At 37.0% G+C, this 15,390-nt stretch overlaps 1 long non-coding RNA gene across 1 annotated transcript in view; it reads left to right on the top strand.

Moving 5' to 3' along the window:
- The window catches only part of LOC113875043, a 51,060-nt gene extending 36,123 nt beyond the window's left edge, over nucleotides 1-14,937 (top strand). Inside the window, exons 3-4 of the long non-coding RNA XR_003506134.1 lie at nucleotides 10,090-10,159; nucleotides 12,491-14,937. This is a non-coding gene — a long non-coding RNA (uncharacterized LOC113875043). The remainder of the gene's footprint in view (nucleotides 1-10,089; nucleotides 10,160-12,490) is intronic.
- Nucleotides 14,938-15,390: the final 453 nt, after the last annotated feature.

Below are 15,390 nucleotides of genomic sequence, written 5' to 3'. Positions count from 1 at the left end.
TTTGTGACTTCCTATGTGTAACTTTTTTGGGGTAAAATTCTCACTTTAGTAATTTTTTGATAATGTTGAGATGATGAGATGGTTGATGGGCTTGGATTTTCTCTCAAGTGATTTATTATTATACTTACGAGAATGGGCTTCATTTACAATTATTGATATTTTGTGTGGTTTCAGTAACTTCCCAAGACATTCTCATGAAACCAATGTTAGAAGTAATGGTAAGATGAGTAGAAATAATGGATTTAAAAAGGGGTGATATTTCCAAAATGTATTTGCTGAGAAGTCAAATTAGTACCAGCTATTTTTACATATTATTTAATGTAGCCTCCTTAGCAGTGAAGATATAGGTGGTCAGAACATTTTAAATATTACTTCTGTTATCTAAGTAATACAGTTTGGTTAACTGTTATGGATCACTCAGAATGGTTTTGAGTAGTTTAACACAATATTTCACTTTTCATAGAATTTAGCAGACTCTTATCAGACAATCGGAGAAGGCAATGGCACCCCACTCCAGTACTCTTGCCTGGAAAATCCCATGGATGGAGGAGCCTGGTGGGCTGCAGTCCATGGGGTCCCAAAGAGTCGGACACGACTGAGCGACTCCACTTTCACTTTTCACTTTCCTGCATTGGAGAAGGAAATGGCAAGCCACTCCAGTGTTCTTGCCTGGAGAATCCCAGGGACGGGGGAGCCTGGTGGGCTGCCATCTGTGGGGTCACACAGAGTCGGACACGACTGAAGCGACTTAGCAGCATCAGACAATATGTAACATAACTATGTCTGATTCATGTAAAGTGATTTGGGACATGACACAGTCTTCATACAGAGCAAACTCCACTATTTCACCTCAGTGAAACAGCTAGATCACTGACACAGAATTTCATGTATATTTATACACGTATAAATTGCTCCTCTTCGCGGCTGCTCAACTCACACACACCACACGTAGCACAGTCGTGAAGCTGTTGTCTGGTGTGCCTGTTCCCGGTGGTGGAGGCCATCTCCATGATAACCCTGATTCCCTAAGTCACAGCCCAGTGTGCCCTGTGAGCACTGGTGCTTCAGTGAACTCTTTAGATGGATTTTCCTTACTGTTATTTTCTTTTTTTCATGTGTTTCTGTGTAATCAGACCCATAAATAGATTTGCCAAATAACAAATTTTCGGTATAAAAATGTTAAAATTTTCAAATTGTACTTGACGTATATATTATAGCTTAAGAATGCCACCAATCTATAGTCATTTTTACAAATCATTTTCTTTCCCTTTATATGAAATTTAAGTTTTAGATGTGGCTGGTTGTTTAGGTATGTTGGTTTATCCCACTACCCAGTGTCAATAACTATGGCTCTGAAGTCCTTTGTGCTTTTTTTGTTGAGGACACAGAACTGAGTCAATCATGGCCCTCATTCATAGCCTACTATGCTGTATATTGGCTGGCACAAGCCTCTCTTTAAAAAAAAAAAAAATCATTCACTTGACTGTGCTGGGTCTTAGTTGCAGCATGCAAGATCTTAAGTTGCAACCTGCGAACTCTTAATGGGGCATGTGGGATCTAGTTCCCTGACTAAGGATTGAACCCAGGCCCTCTGTATTGGGAGTATTGAGTCCTAATGACTGAATCACCAGGGGAGTCCCACAAGCCTCTCTTTTGTTTCATTCTGTTTTCCAACCTGTTCCCCAGTCTCCAGTGCTGTTCTCTTTCCTGATAGAGTCTCCTTCAATGTACTTAATGTCACATTCTTGCAATTCTTGTCATGTATATGTATCTTGAATTGTTTTGTGTCTTGTGTATTTTGTATTGTTTTGAGTATGTTTTAAGTATATGAATGATATTATGCTATAAATATCACTCAATTTCTTGCTGGAAAAACGAAGCATTATGCTTTTGAGCTACTTCTGTGTTGCTAAATGTAAATCCGACTCATGAATCCTGCCTTTGACTTCATACTCATGGGGTGCACAGTGGATACTTTGCCATTCCTGGGGATGGATATTGTGTTTCCTCCTTTATTTGCAATAATCAACATGTTTCTGTGAATATCCTTAGGCATATTCCTTTGTGGACTTGTGAAGGTATATATTCAGGATTGCTGGGTTGGTGGGCCTGTGTCATTTCCTTTTGACAAAACCTTTCCATCTAAATTTTGCACAATGAATAAGCAAATGCTGGTTTGCTTCTGGGATCACCCAGAACTTCCCACACCCTCACTTGCTTAAACTTTAAAATCAAGTTAACAGATATTTTTTTGGAAGGAAAAATTTGACCCTATTTTTGTCTTTTACATTGGCTAATCAGAAGCTGTATAAAAAATGCCTCCAAGTACTATCAGTTTTTTAAACTTAGAAACAAAAATGATGGGTCTTTGTATTAAATTGTGTAAAATGTTTATTCTAGCATTGTAATCAGTAATCTGATTTTACAAGTGGAATGTTTATTTAATTTTTTTTGATGATTCTACATTTACTTAGATGACTGGTAGAACCGCTCTAATTATATATCAACCATTTGAATACATTTCTTTACTATCTTGCCCCCTCATATAGTAAACAAGGAGCAAAAGAATGTCCAGGGTACTTAGTTGTGCTGTGTGTGTGCCTGAGATTTTCATTCTCTGGCTAGCTTGTCTTTATCAGAATTTATTCCTTACTTTATGCCCAAATTCTGTTACCCAAATTAAAACAGAAGTCCCAAATGAGAACTCCAGAAAGGAAGTAAAATTGATGTTAGATGAATATTATTTGCTCACTACTTTCCTCAAGCCCTGCTGCCCAAAGAACCCTTATTTCAGTGAGTCCTAGGCTGCTTTGCAGGGCATCTTTTGTTTCCTGGTAATGGAGACCTTATACAGGTTATCTTTCCATCCAAGTAGAAGGGTCTGTTTATATGGGAGAAGCAGTGACTAACTGGAAAGCTAACTGAAACTTTGTTGTCAGTGTCTTATGGGAAAATGTATACATTTATGAAATGCCTCTGTATGCATGCTCAGTTGCTGAGTCCTGTTTGACTCTTTGTGACCCCATGGACTGTAGCCCACCAGGCTCCCCAGTCCGTGGGATTTCCCATGCAAAAATACTGTAGTGGTTTTCCATTTCCTTCTCCAGTGAAATGACTTTACATGCTGTTTATTTCATGCTTCATTTTCCTGTCTTTCCAGTATATCTGTGTCCCAAATATCAAGAATTACAATACACATGTAATTATTTTTTTTCTTTGTAATTTTTTCTTTTGTATAATTTTCCTTTCTAATTAAAGGAAAATGTGCTATTTAACTTGGTCATAAGAGAGCTCTTATCTAGTTATTTAGATAAAACCTAAGTGACCACTTCTTAATTTAGGCAATTTGGTTATAATTTCAAACAATGTAATTTTTTTTTACCTTAGGCATTCTGTTATATTGTTAGCCCTCCACCCTAACTTTACGTATGGTATAGAGACAGTGATTTCTTTTTATATTTCGCTCGTAACTTTTCTTAGTGTGTTTTGAAAAATTAGCTGACGTGACCTGACATGACTCACTGATGTAAGATTTATTGAAACCCTCTTTTAAAAACAAATATTTTAGAGGCTTCCACAGCAATAACCATAATAAAACTCCAATTTTTTACTTTCAGTGCACATATTTTAGTGATTCCTTATACTCTTATTTGAAATCCAGCACACGTTGAGGCTGGGCGTGGTTATTAATTCATTAGGGAATGGTGGATCCACTCTTCGGCTCTTCTCCCTTCCTTTCGTCCTGGGAGCCAAGGAGGGAGAGGAGGAGGGATGGGGGTGGAGGAGGAGGAAAGACAGTGAAGGGAAGAGGGAGACAGGGAGACAGATCCTGAGAGGGAGACGATGACATTAGAGGTGACATATAGCTATCCTGAGCTTCCTCAGTCTGAGGGCAGAATAATGAAGGGTTTCCCTGCCTTCTACAGCCCGAGGACAACCCTATGGCCACCGCACCTTTTCTAATCCCATTTTCTGTGTGCTGCATGTCATAATCTGTAAGGCACTGGTTCCAAGTGAAAACACCGAATCCAAACAGTGACTGGCTCTTGTATTTATTTGCACTTTAAAACTACAGTGTGGGAAAACTTACTCCTTAGGAAAAAAAAAAAAAAAGTAGGAGGGCTGCAGCCAAACACCTCTGGGAATATGTTGCCACTAAAGTGGTCACTGGACCCAGCAAGCCTTCAGATCTCAGTTCTGTGATTTACAGCAACATTTCACCAGGGAGAGAAAAGTGTGTGTCTCTTTAAAACTTTTTGTTGAAATCTCCCCTCTTTGGATTATCTTTATTTCTTGCAGTTGAGGGTCCCATGTAACAATAAACAGTTGTCCTGGAGACTGGCTGACCCTAAGTACCCCACTGTCTACAGAAACATGGAAGGCTAGAGCAAAAAGATTCTGAGTGGAAAAAAGGCAGGATAGTTTTCCCAGATGCAGGGAGCTGGGAGGAAACAGGTCAAAAGCAGCAGGGTTATATCCTGCGTGTTGTTTTGGACACGAAGACCAATGGTAATAACCAGGAAGAAGAACCTGTACGCAGAGCACACTGAAATAGCCACTTAGTGACTTTCTTTGCCAGCCTGGTGAGTAGAGCACTCACTAGATGAAGCGACTCTCATTCTGTAAGATATGAATGTATGCCATGTATTTATGGTATCAGTGTGTGGAAATGCTGTGTGTACTTTTTTAAAGGTATGAATAGCATTTGTAAACTTCCTGGGAATGAGAGGCGAAGAGGGCCAGATAGGAACCAGAGTGAGGAGATGATTCATTAGCCTGACAATAGGGCGGGTGGGCAAAGAGCATGGAAACGGGAAAACAGGCAGGTTTCTGGGACTAGCACGCTTGTCGGCCTGTCTGTTGTGAGTGTTCTAACCAGAACTTAAGAAAGAAGCTATTTTAAAAAGCCTAATTGGGCTCCTTTACAAATATTGATTAATCATTATAGTACCAAATATCTTGCTGATATAGAAAGCATGTGATTATGGTTGAAAAAAATCATTATTTAGAACTGGAGTCATTCTAATTCTACAGGCAATACACGCACTGTTTTACTCATTCAAAACTTGGCTATTTGAGATGTGTTAAAAACATATAAGAACATTTTATTATGAAATTGCACTTACTTTTTACAAATATAAGACAAAAATAACAATCCATTGGGAGCTAGTTTAGCCTGCTATAAATAGGCTGTGACTATTGATCAATAATATCAGCTATATTTTAATAAAATAGTTAAAATACTAAAAAAAGCTGCTGGAGGAGTGATGTTTAAATGGATATTAATTTAGTTTTTAAAATTCTCTTTCTTCTGTTGACATTCTTTCATTTGCTTGTGGCCAACTCAGGTAATTTCTTTGTTCACTTTCTAGGATTACAAATTTATTCATGTAATTATGTAAAACTTCAAAAAGAAAATATTTAGTTTAGTTTTGGTTTTGATAGGATTTCTTGGCTGAAGATTAGAGATTAACTTTAAAATTCACAAATGCATACTAAACATTTTACAGTAATTAAGCCTATTGGAGCAGTAATAGGAGGCCTTCAATAAAAAAATATGAATTAAGGATATGGAGAAAAAAAAATTGCCGAGCCAACCAGGGACATCTACTAATTTGGTAAAAAATGCTGTTTGTTAGAATTCTCTAAATGTACCATTTGGTTTTGGGGACATCGTTATTATTAGATCTGACATATCAACTCAGAGGAAGAATGACGAGGTCATCCTTATCCTTAAGAAAACCATTTTTTAATCAGCATTTTCTTTTACTCAAATTATAATTCAGCTTTCATATCTAATAGAATTTACATTTACTAGTTCCCACTTGAATATCATTATTTTTGCCCTTTTCTATCTGGTAGTTATTTATAAGGAAAACACAACAGCATTACAAAGAGATCATTTCAGGTCATGTATTATTGTTTGTTTTTAATGGAACTTTGGTTCATTTAGTATATCCTCATTTCAGAAGAATTAATGATACCCTGATGTGTAAATAAGCAGGATCATTTGTATGCTTTCCTAAGCTCATTTCCTATTTTTAAAATGATAATATTCTGGTGCGGTCTCTAGTCACTTCATCTCAGAATGATGTGAATACTGTAATAGGCATAATTTTATAATTTCTGGTAAATTATGGATGCAGACTTTGGTTTCATTCCAACACTGTCATACTAGCCGTATGATTTTGGACAATTCACTTAATATTATCAGACTTCAGATTTCTTACGTCTAAAGTGCGGTCAGAGGAAGAGGCACTACAAAATCCTTTTTCAATTCCAAAATTTTATGATACAGAAAGAATCCCCATGAACTTAACTGAGTACTGTATAGAAAATGATAGTTAACCATGATAGCATGATTGAATCAAATTGAACTTTTTTGTTTTTTAGGCTCTCAGAAGTATTGTTGAAAAGAAAATTGAGTTATCTTTAATGATTCTGGCCATTTCATTTGGTGTTGCTTCATATGATCTGATACTTGGTTAAAAACAAAAAGATATACTGATCAGTAGATTGGAGTGATTTAGAAAATAATATCATACTTTTATTAATGAGGAATCTACTGGTTGCAAGTGAGAGAACTCCAATTCAGATTTACTTAAGCAACGTACAGGGAATATTCTGGAATCTGTAGTCATCCATCCAAGAATGGATCTACTTATGTATACTTAAGTATATGTATATAAGATATATAAGATATACTTATGTTTATAAGGTAGATTCAGGGTTTCAAGTAGCCTCCTTAGAGCTTTGTTTCTCTATCCCTTTGCCCTATTTTCCTATTGATTTATTGCTTGGACAGGCAGGGCTTCAACCTAAGAGCAAAGGAAGTCCCAAGAATATATTCTTTTGAATTTTGGTTAAAAGGAAGAAAGACTGTCTCAATCCAAGCAACCACTCTGACCAGCTTTCATCAGGTCAGGTATTCATCCAATCACTGTGGTTGGGTTAGGGATGGAGTATTTTGATTGGCCAGCTGTGAGTCATAGGATCATCCCTTGGCCACAGGCAAGTCACTCCATCCAAATCACAAGAAACTGGCTTTCCAATGGAGAGTAGGGTTCTATTATTAGAATCGTGGTGGATGTGCAGAAAAAACACCACGAAGTCCCAAATCTAACACAAGTCTTAGAATGGACATTTTTTTGGCAGCTGAAAAGTTTTAACCAAAAAGATAAATTGGCAACACACTTGGAAAATATTAACAATAACAACCAGTAGCTGAATGGCTTCTACTCTTTCTTTAAACCATTCAGTCAGACAGATGTCAAGACCCTTCTTGATCAATTTAAAGTTGATCTGCCCAAAGATTCAGAACTTTGCTTTATTCATGCATTTACTTCATTCTTTTAATAATTTATAGTGGTGAAGCTTTGCATTTCTCCAGGGTACCCAAGATGGGCACCTTAATTTTCTTGCTTGTCAACATTTACATATTTCTAATATGGCTGCTCCATTCCTATTTATATGATAGAGCTGAATTTGAAATGGTTTTTAGGATTTTTTTTTTTATTAAAGAACAAGATGTCTTCTTTTCTTATGTGACAAAATGTGATTTAAACTTTCCATTTGGCACCCATTCTGATTGAATTTTATTCTGAATCACAGGAATATATTGAGTCCCATGTTGTATAGAAGTCCATGCAACATTTACTTTTGTCATTTATCAGAAAAACATAGAGACTGGGGGACAAGTGTCACTTAATTTATTATCAATTTTTAATAATTAGAACTATATATCTTTTGATTGGTAAAAAGCTTTAACAATCCGTATAATTAGACTAAAAATAACTTGCTGGTGCTATATCACTAGGTAATGATCAAGCCAACCAGTGGAGAAAAAAGAACATGTACTTTGGCAACAGATAGAGCTGGTTCTAAACCCAGCTCTTCCAATTACTGGTTCTCTGGTTCTAGGCAAGTGACTTAATATCCTGTGCCTCATCCTTATTACAAAATGGGGAGTCATAATCCTTCTTCACAAGATTCTATCAATGTAAAAATGAGTCTAGGTGTCAATGCCTAACATACTGCTAAAAATTTAATAAATACACTTCAGTTTTTTCCTTCCTTACTGTTACTTCCTTCATTTATTTCCCCTCTTTTCCTCCTTCTTTCCTTTAAAAAAAAAATCTAGCTTAACCATCATAGATTCACCCTTTGTCACTTATTTTAATTAAAGAATCAGTTCAGTTCAGTTCAGTCGCTCAGTTGTGTCTGACTCTTTGCGACGCTATGAACCGCAGCACACCAGGCCTCCCTGTCCATCACCAACTCCCGGAGTTTACCCAAACTCATGTCCATTGAGTCAGTGATGCCATCTAACTATCTCATCCTCTGTCATCTTCTCTTCCTGACCTCAGTCTTTCCCAACATCAGGGTCTTTTCAAATGAGTCAGCTCTTTGCATCAGGTGGCCAAAATATCGGAGTTTCAGCTTCAACATCAGTTCTTCTAATGAACACCCAGGACTGATTTCCTTTAGGATCGACTGGTTGGATCTCCTTGCAGTCCAAGGGACTCTGAAGAGTCTTCTGCAACACCACAGTTCAAAAGCATCAGTTCTTCAGCGCTCACTTTCTCTATAGTCCAACTCTCACATCCATCCATGACCACTGGAAAAACCATAGCCTTGACTAGACGGACCTTTGTTGACAAAGTAATGTCTCTGGTTTTTAATATGCAGTCTAGGTGGGTCATAACTTTCCTTATAAAGAGTAAGTGTCTTTTAATTTCATGGCTGCAATCACCATCTTTAATTGAAATATGATTGATTAAATACCAATTTACTTAAGAGGGAAAAAACCCATAGCTGATAACAAATATGCAGATGTTTCTTTATGATAAATTAGGAATAATTTGGTTTGAATCATGTGCTCTCAAGTGACTTCTTATTTTTCCCTGGACAGGAAAGTAGTCAAACAATTATTTTATTGATAAATCTTTACAAACTAATGACTAATTATATGTTCATAGTCTAATCTAAGTGAAGGAAGAGTGAAAAAGAGTCTAGTAATCTAGGAAAATGCTGGAAGTCTTAAATAAATACATTTTAGCCTTGCTGTCTTTGAATTCTTTCTATACAATTTGATGCTTGAAAAAGCAACAAGAAATTACAGAAGAGAATAAGTCTGTATATCTTGGCACTAGAAATGGAAATAATCCTTACAAAGATAATGTTCTACTAATGGAATCAACCCTGATGTATAATGAATGCAAGAGTATATTTAGTCCCCACTACACAGTAGTGAGTTGCTTTTTTAAAAAATCCTTTTTGTCAATAATGGATAGTGTCTTTTTTTTTTTTTTAATTATTGTTAAAAAGGTAATGATTTGTCCTGAATCTTTTCTTTGATATAGGAAGAAAAAGCAGCTTTTTTTTTTCCTTCCTGAAAGACTTTTAAAAAATGAGATTTCAAATAATGTATTTTTACAGATTACAAAAAGTTACTGACTTTTAAACAATTAAGCAGAACAAAGGCAAGTTCAAATGAGTTGTCTTCCATGGAAAAATGACATTAGCTTGCTAGACAATGGCATCAAAGTCAGGCATCTATTAAGGAGATTGAAACTCAACAATTGTCCCCTGCTAGGCTGTGGGTAGGAACTGGACATTGGGGTTTTAATTGCTGTTTTGTTCTAGGTCATGCCTTGCTCTTCCAATTAAATCTGGTGTAAAGAATCCCGGTTCTTCTTGCTTTTGATCACCTAATAGAAGGAAGCCCATGTTCCTCAGGGAAATAACTGGGCAGTGTGAATCAATCTTTCTCTCTCTCTCCCCTCAGTAAAATCTAATTTTAGTGTAATGATAGCAAATCAAATGTAAAAACGGAATAGAATTGGTGTTCATTTCTCTGTGCCTCATTATTGCAGTCAATGCACAGTTTTTAACCAGCAAGGGGAAAAGAGTTGATTTAATCTTAACAGTTTGAAATGTACATATAGGGAGAAAAAATCAGGTGGAAATAAATGTTAAGTGCAGAAAGCACCTGGATTATTTAGCCCCAGCCCCTGCAGTTGAGTAAAAATAATAATTTGGAAAAAGTCTTAAGTTTTCAAATTTGTAACCTACTTCTTCTAATCCTAGGATTTTACTTATGTGGACTCTCAGTGGGCAGAAATACCAGCATCAAGACAGTTGCAGACTAGCATAGCAGGTAAAAAGTGTTCGTAAATAACCCTAAACTCATAAATTATTATAAAAAGAGTTATAGAGACAAGCTTTCAGAGCTCAGAGAAAGGAGAGATGATTTCTATTGGAATATGAAGCAGGAGACAGTGAGGATTAGAAAGACCAAAAGAAGGATATTCAAGAAACTGATGATCTTTAAGCAAAACTGTGGGCTTCCCTGGTGGCTTAGACTGCAAAGAATCTGCCTGCCAATGCGGGAGACCCAATTTCAATCCTTGGATTGGAAAGATCCCCCGAAGAAGGGAATAGCAACCCACTCCAATATTCTTGTCTGGAGAATTCCATGGACATAGGAGCCTCGCAGGCTACAGTCCATGGGGTCACAAAGAGTCAGACATGATTGAGTGACTAGCACTTTCACAAGCAAAACTTTGAAGATTAGCAAAGATTTAAAAGAAAACAGAATTTCAGATACAATGTAATACATTAGAGATACTGGACTGTGAGAAAAATTATGAGTGTAATTGAATTAATTTAAATGATTTCTGACCATTTTTGTAGATGCTGTGCATGTTTTTACAGAGTAAAGTTAAAACTTTCTATGTATGTGAATTTGTGTCAGTGGGTAGGGGTTTTAGAAGCCAGTATATGGATCTGATTATCAGAGTCTATTCTAGTTTTTATCTTCACGAGGAATTTTAATCTCTGCTTGTTCCAATCCTTTGCCAACTAAAACTCCAGCCATGATGGCTCCCACTCTGAGATTAAGCAAGCTGATGTTATAAAATTGGTGTGCCTAGGAAGGTGTACACTTAGAAGTATTCTTACCATGTGGCCTATAAATGACTAATTTATTTAAGCTGATATCATTTAAATGCTATTTGTAAGTGATTTCATATCCAGAAAAAAATGACATCAATTATCATAAACACTTAGCACATAATTCTTCTTTCTCCATTTCAACCCTAAGACATCACAGTTTGCCCAAATAAATATTTGGTGAGTCCTAAGAGGTTGGAGTTTGGTTTAAAACTTATTACTTAATGGAAATCAGTCCTGAATGTTCATTGGAAGGACTGATGCTGAAGCTGAAGCTCCAATACTTTGGCCACCTGATGCGAAGAATTTTTTCATTGGAAAAAACCCTGATGCTGGGAAAGATTGAAGGCAGGAGGAGAAGGGGACGACAGAAGATGAGATGGTTGGATGGCATCACTGACTCAATAGACATGAGTCTGAGTAAGCTCCGGGAGTTGGTGATGGACAGGGAGGCCTGCATGCTGAATAGGGAGGCCTGCATGCTGTATAGTCCATGGAGTCGCAAAGAGTCTAACACGACTGAATGACTGAACTGAACTGAAGAGGTTGGAGTTTGTTTTAAAACTCGTTACTTACAGATTTTACAAAAATCTCAAGTAACCTTAGCAAATAAATTAATAACATCTTAATGGATTCCCACCCTCCTCCCCACCCAAAAGAATACATCATAGTCCTAGAATAATATTAAGGGTAACTTAATTAGCTCGCTGTTTTTGAAAGAACAAGTAAGGTTCAGATTTGTGGTTCAGAACAAAACGTGGTGTAGTTGAGTTTAATTAGCTAGAGTTTAATTCATTATTTGTGTAATTGAAATTTTATTTGAACAATGTGATAGATAACAGATAATTCTACAAAGGCATGCTGAGTAAAAATGTATTGGCTTACAGCTAGTGTAGCATAGGTGACTTTAAGGTAATTAAGTTCAGAGAGATACAGGTTTCAGCCATGCCCACATTTCCCAATGAGACTATAGATGTGGACAAATTACTCTTTCAGATCCTCACTTTCCTTAGAGGTTGAATGGGAAGAATAATATTTATTTTGAGAGGTTGTTAAGAATAAATAAAAGAGAGGATGTTAAGTGCCAAGCATATAATCGATACTCTATAATTCATAGATTTTATTAATAGGGCTGTGTATAATTTTCAGAAGGAATTTTGAGACTATCTTGGATCCTTGAGAATATTTGTTGATGTTCTGTGAAAGAAGGAAAAATTCAGAGAAGTCCCTGTTACCAAGAGTGTTGTGAAACCAATTCTCACCCATTTCTGATGACAGAGCAGATTGGAGCATCTCTTGGAAAAAGCCTTAGCCATTTGGTGTCTATTGTGATGCTACCGTGGTACAAGAGTGCGCTATTTAAAAAGTGTGGGCTAGGAGAACTGAATGCACAGAAAAGGCTTGTGATGACTCAGTGGGAAAGAGGGAGTCCAGAGGAATCAGGAAACAGCTTTCCGGTAAACACTGGAAAAAGGCTAGACACAAGAGAAAATAATTGCCAACCTCCACTGAATTAAAATCTTTCTCCCACTTTCAGCTCCTGTTGACAGCATGACCTAACTCTTTGCAGAAGGCAGCGGCCATAGCAGATGGCGCGGTGACCACCTGGCATATTTGTAGTCAGAAACTGGGAGAGTCTAATTCTGTGGTCAAGATTTTTCAGCTTAAATTTGGGAGTCTGGGTCCTGTGCGCCAAGCCAAGGGATCAAAACACATTCTGATGAAAAGCCTTCCAGAGTCAGCACACTCAAGGAGTTCCACTGAGGCCGGGACCAGTAAATAACACCAACCCCAAGGAGTCACATGAGGCGTGTGATTGCGTCTTCCAGGTGGATGCCATCCTGCCTTCCAGCTTGTGCACAATTCAGACATCTGTATGTGACATATGACAACTATAGCTTTTTGTGTTATTTCTGTTTCCTGTCATCACTTCTTGAGATAAGAGCTTGTCCTTTATTTTAAACAAAGCGAGCATGAGGTGCATATTATCTACCAGCATTTCACAAAGCTGACTGACAGAGACGTGATAGAGACTTACCTAGATAGAGGCATCACAGTAACAGATCCAGAAGATGTTTACACATTTTTGTTGCCATACTCTGGAAGGATCCCACTACCAGATTTGGAAAACATGCAGAAAATATTGGGTGGGCCAAAAAGTTTGTTCAAACGAAAGAACCAACCCAGTACATAACAAAGTTCAAAGGTCAACATTTTTAGATAATATATATACCTCAAATAAGAAAAAGCTTAAGTAAATTAGTAGAATATTATGCTTCTAATATTATTATACATGTGAAAAATACCAGTGTCTTTCCTATGTGATAAAGATAAGGTACAATATTTGATATACAAGGCAATTACAACAATATGCAAATCAGTCACAAAAACAATGAAGAGAATATGCAAACATCATAACATTTCTATTGGGTAGTATGCTTATGGGATTTTGTTTATGTTAATTTAAAGATAAAGCAAGGGGACTTTGCTGGTGGTCTAGCAGTTAAGAATCTGCCTTTCAGTGCAGGGGACTCAGGCTCCATCCCTGAGTCAGGGGACTAAGATCCCACATGCCATGAAGCAATCAAGCTCTTGAGTTGCAACTACGGAGCCCTGCGTGCTCTGGAGCTGTGTGCCAACATGGATCCTGCGTACCGCAGCGAAGATTGACACAGCCAAATAAAGAAATAAATATTAAAAGGTAAAGACTTATTTATGCAGGATTTTTTCTTTTAAGACCAATTCTTTACGATGCCTGTGTCTTCTGGAGAACTGTAAAGAGGGAGAGGAGAATTCAGTGCTTTACTGTGAATGAAATACTTTTCAGCTCAAGTTCCCAAGAGTGGGATTTATCTGAAAGTCAGTTATAATTAAATAAAGAACTAGACCTGCTCCAATGACTTTTAAGATTAAAAATAGACAGAAAAAACTTTAAGGCATCAGAAAGTTAAAGATCTCAATCACACCGACTAGATGTTTTATTTATGGCACAGTGTAAAAACAAATTGTATATACTGGAAATGTGTGATCTCTGTCATCTAATATTTCTTGGGGAATTTTGCCTCTTCACCCTCATCTGTGTTTCCAAAATAGAAAGTCTATCCTGATTCCTGGCATTACTTTACTATGCTGATACGGTTCCCCTAATTTATTAAAACAGAAAATGATAGAGAAAATATCAAAAGATTGTGTTTCCTGAGGAATATCCACCAGCTCTTAAGGAAAGTATGCCAAGTCAAAGGTCACAACTAATCAAATACAAAATCTCTTGGTTGATACTTGATGCCCCCAAATATCATAGATATGCAGGGGAACATTTTATCCTTCTGTGCAGATTTATCATACTCATTTTTCATTTAGAATATACACACATGAAAAGTGCTCCTTCTCTGATACTTTTCCAATTAAATAACTTTGAAGGCATTTTCTTCTTTTTCCCCTTGCTTTTAAAGAGAGTGGAACCAGGGAACTTTTCCTCTAATCCCTTTGAAGGCACATTTCCAAGAAGCCTAAATTTGTTATTATTCAGTTGCTAAGTCGTGTCTGATTCTTTTTGACTCCAGGGACTGCAATAGGCCAGGCTCCCCTGTCCTTCACTATTTCCTGGAATTTGCTCAGATTCATGTCCATTGAAGCCTAAATATTTAGGCACAAAACTTGAGAATCTGCCTAAATGAAGTCTTGCAAAGAATCATAGGATCCCTTTACTTCGTTTCCCCTACTTTTCTGTGTTTTGGATTAATTCCTAACAGGTTATTAACTCTGGCGTGGTATATAAGGAACTTAGTGTTAGAAATTTCCTTTATTTGGAAGCAACAATCTGAAACCAAAAAGACTTGAAATTAGAGTTAGAATCTACTGTATAGCTTAGAGCTTATAGTTAACGATACTGTACCATATACTTAAATATTTGCTAAGAGGGTAAATCTTTTGTTGTGTTCTTATCACACAAAATAATAATAAATAAAGAGGGTGAGAAACTTTTGGGGGTGATGTTTATGCAAAGACTGTGGTGATGATTCATGTGTGTATACTTAACTCCAAACTCATCATGTTGTATATATTAAATATGTACACAGAAGGAAAAAAAAAAAAAGATTAGAGGAGGTTCAGATGCTAAAGAATCTGCCTGCAATGTTGGAGACCCAGGTTCGATCACTGAGTCAGGAAGATCCCCTGGAGAAGGAAATGGCAAGTCACTCTAGTATTCTTGCCTGGAGAATTCAATGGACAGAGGAGCCTGGTGGGCTATAGTCCATGGGGTTGCAAAGAGTCAGACACAACCGAGTAACTAACATTTTCACTTTCAGAGTGAAAATAAATCAGTTCAGTTCAGTCTCTCAGTTGTGTCCAACTCTTTGTGACCCCATGGACTGCACCATGCCAGGCTTCCCTGTCCATCACCAACTCCTGGAGTTTACTCAAACTCATGTCCAT

The sequence above is a fragment of the Bos indicus x Bos taurus genome, chromosome 17 (assembly GCF_003369695.1).
Source record: "Bos indicus x Bos taurus breed Angus x Brahman F1 hybrid chromosome 17, Bos_hybrid_MaternalHap_v2.0, whole genome shotgun sequence".
Lineage (NCBI taxonomy): Eukaryota > Metazoa > Chordata > Mammalia > Artiodactyla > Bovidae > Bos > Bos indicus x Bos taurus.
This window is presented reverse-complemented; position numbering and strand designations above follow the sequence as displayed.